The sequence below is a fragment of the Acomys russatus genome, chromosome 29 (assembly GCF_903995435.1).
Source record: "Acomys russatus chromosome 29, mAcoRus1.1, whole genome shotgun sequence".
Lineage (NCBI taxonomy): Eukaryota > Metazoa > Chordata > Mammalia > Rodentia > Muridae > Acomys > Acomys russatus.
In genome coordinates this window covers 23,947,745-23,951,258 of record NC_067165.1, presented here as the reverse complement: position 1 = coordinate 23,951,258, position 3,514 = coordinate 23,947,745, and positions in this window count along the sequence as shown.

The window sequence follows — 3,514 nt, the reverse complement described above, 5'->3', positions numbered from 1 at the left end:
GCCTGTGTCCTGTGATTCTTTCTGTTGTCCCTGCCTATCAGGCAGAGTCAGAAGTGTGGGCATCTTGAGCTGGGAAGCTCCGCGTGTGGCTTCTGCAGCTCCTCCTGCAAGGGCTGGCAGATGAGGAGATGGCAGACGCTGAGGCTGCTGCTGCTGCTGACTGGATGCCAGTTGTGTACAGATGCTGCTGTGCGTACTACTTCCAGCCTTCTCGTCCTCATTTCCACAATCCTGGGAAGGTGTGTTGTCCCTCCCACAGGTGAACAGAAACTCAGAGCATAGTGACTTGCTCCTGGTAACATAGATGTAAAATGGTAGAGCTGGCATTAAAACAAAACAAAACAAAACAAAACAAAAAACCCTCTGAAAAGTGGTGACACTGTTGTCCTTGAAGAATATGTCATGATTCTCCCAAGATGCAGTCAGTGCAACCCTGCCCTGTACCAGGTAGTGGCCGCCAGGCCAGAAGAGCACAGCTGCACTGGGGAGGGAGTGCCGATAAGATGGGTCAGAGGGTCCAGGCACTTCCCGTCAACCCTGACAAATTCAACCCCTGGGGCCAATTTGGTGGAAGGAGAGAACTGCCGACTCCTGTAAGAGGCCTCTAGCGGCACTCTACACACACATTAAGTAAATGTAAGTTTACATCTCTTTTTTTTTTTTTCTTTTGTTTTGTTTTGTTTTGTTTTTCGAGACAGGGTTTCTCTGTGTAGCCTTGGCCATCCTGGACTCACTTTGTAGACCAGGCTGGCCTCGAACTCACAGCGATCCGCCTGCCTCTGCCTCACGAGTGCTGGGGTTAAAGGCGTGCGCCACCACACCTGGCAAGTTTACATCTCTTTAAGATATATTATTTATGTATATGAATGATTTCCCTATATATAAAGTATATGCTCCGTAAGTGTGCCTGGTGCCCTTGGAGGTTAGAAGAGGCCGTTGAACCCCGAGCCTGGGATTGCAGTTGGTTTGCGAGCCACCACTCGGTTGCTGATAATCAAACCCTGATCCTCTGCAAACGCAGCATGTGCTACGAATCATTGAGTCAACTCTCCAGCCCAGTAAGTGTAGTGTTAGCATTTGTATTTCTTGAGCGTGGAGCCTGTTGGTGCTCTCCCTGCTTCTGAGGCCACAGTTGTAGTTGCAGCGGGCACCAGGTGGGCATGTGGAAGAAAGCCATCCCAGTGAGAGCGCAGGGTCAAAGGTCTGAAATGCTCCAGTGTGTTGGGAGAGGGCTAGCAGAATGTGGTTCCAACACATGACAGTGGAGAAAATGGATGGTCTTTGGAAAGATCAGAGGCTGGATAAGAGGAAATGTAATTTTAAGCCGCCTGAGTCATAGAATGGAAACAAAACTGTGCGAAGGGTCAGCTGGGGGTCAGGTGGCCCCTCTAGGCCCCTCTAGGCCTGCCTCTGCCTCACGAGTGCTGGGATTAAAGGCGTGCACCACCACGCCCGGCCCACTCTAGGCCATGTTAAGAGTCCTCTGAGGAGAAGGAATAAGCCCACCTGAGCCAGCCTTTCTATTTTTGCCACAGGATGTACATATGAGCTCCAGAGGATATGATGCACACTTGACAGTCCTGTTTTGTTTTGTTCTTCAAGACAGGGTTTCTCTGTGTAGCCTTAGCTTTCCTGGACTCACTTTGTAAACCAGGCTGGCCTTGAACTCACAGTGATCCGCCTGCCTCTGCCTCCTGAGTGCTGGGATTACAGACGTGCGCCGCCTTGACTGGACAGTTTTGATGCCTCTGTCAAGCAGGCATTGTGTCAGACATTGGGATAACAAAGATGGGGAAGAGCCGGGCATGGTGGCACATGCCTTTAATCCTAGTATTTGGGAGCAGAGGCAGGCAGATCTCTAAGTTCGAGGCCAGTCAGGCCTACAAAGAGTTTCAGGACAGCCAAGGCTACACAGAGAAACTCTGTCTTGAAAAACCAAAAAACAGGGCTACACAGAGAAAGAAACCCTGTCTCAAAAAAAAAAAAAAAAAAAAAAAAAAAAAAAAAAAAATCAAAAAAGGAACAAAAAGGACGGATACCCTGACAGGAGGAAGACAGGCTTCTTGGAAGGTGTGTGTTAATTGAACTGGATCTGGGAGAAAAGTTTATCATGTGGTCAAACAAGGCAAGAGAGGGACCTGCATCCCAACCAGAGGGACCTGCATCTCAACCAGAGGGACCTTCATCCCAACCAGAGGGACCTGCATCCCAAGCAGAGGGGAAGATAGGAGTCCGCTTAGGGAAAGGGGTGCCTCAAGCATGGCTGGAGTCTGAAGTTTCTGTTGATGAGTGGCCCAAGAGCCAGCCTGGGTGCCAGCCTGAGATGTTTGGGCATCCCCAAGAGCAGGCAGCAGAGGAAACTGCTAAGCAAAAGAGTGACACTAAGGTATGCAATTGCCTTTCTTCTCTGTGTTGCTCTTTGCTTTTTTCTTTTTTTGGTTTTTTGAGACAGGGTTTCTCTGTGTAGCCTTGACTGTCCTGGACTCACTTTGTAGACTAGGCAAGCCTTGAACTCACAGCGATGCACCTGCCTCTGCCTCCCGAGTGCTGGGATTAAAGGCGTGCGCCAAGGCTACACAGAGAAACCCTGTCTCAAAAAACCAAAACCAAAACAAAACAAAACAAAAAGTCTCCGTGCACCAGAGATTCCAGGGATCCAAGATTGGCAGAAGCACTTTTCCCTGCTGAGCTGTCTCTCTGGTCCTTACTGTGAGTTTTATTTTTGCTTTTTTGTTCTGTTTTGGTTTTTGAGACAGGGTTTCTCTGTGTAGCCTTGGTTGTCCTGGACTCACTTTGTAGACCAGGCAGGCCTGCCTCTGCCCCTCAAATGCTAGGATTAAAGGCGTGGGCCACTACGCCCAGCTACTGCCTGTGGGTAATAATTTATTTAATTTTATGTGCATTGGTGTGAGGGTATCCAGGGTGTCAGATGACCTGGAACTGAATTTACAGACAGTTGTGAGCTGCCATGTGGGTGCTGGGAATTGAACCCTGCTTCTTTAGAAGAGCAGACAGTGCTCTTAAGCACTGAGCCATCTCTCCAGCCCCCTGTCAGTGGTTTTAAAGGCAGACAGGGTAGAAAAATTGGGCTTGGAGATCTGTGAAATGGGCAGGTTAGGGTGATAAGGGAGGGAGGTGACAACAGAAGTCCCTTTCCTCAAGTCAGTCACAGAATGTGACTTCTGAGTTATTTGCTTTATCAGCCAGGCATCTGGGTAGAGTTGGCAATTTGTCGTGATAGGCCCTGAGGCCATTCTCCTTCCAAAAGATGGAGACTAAAGATTGAACTTAATCCCCTGCTCTGTGTGTGGAGGTGAAAGATTGGCACGCCTTCACGTAAAAAAGGCCTACTAAGTATTAGCCCCGAATTCATTGATTCAAAAAGCACATGCTCCAGGACAGCCAAGGCTACTCTGTCTTGGAAAAAGAAAAGAGAAGAAAAGAAAAAATAAAACAAAAGAAAAGGCACATGCTTCAAGTTCCTCATAACTAAAAACAGGGAGCTCACTAACCT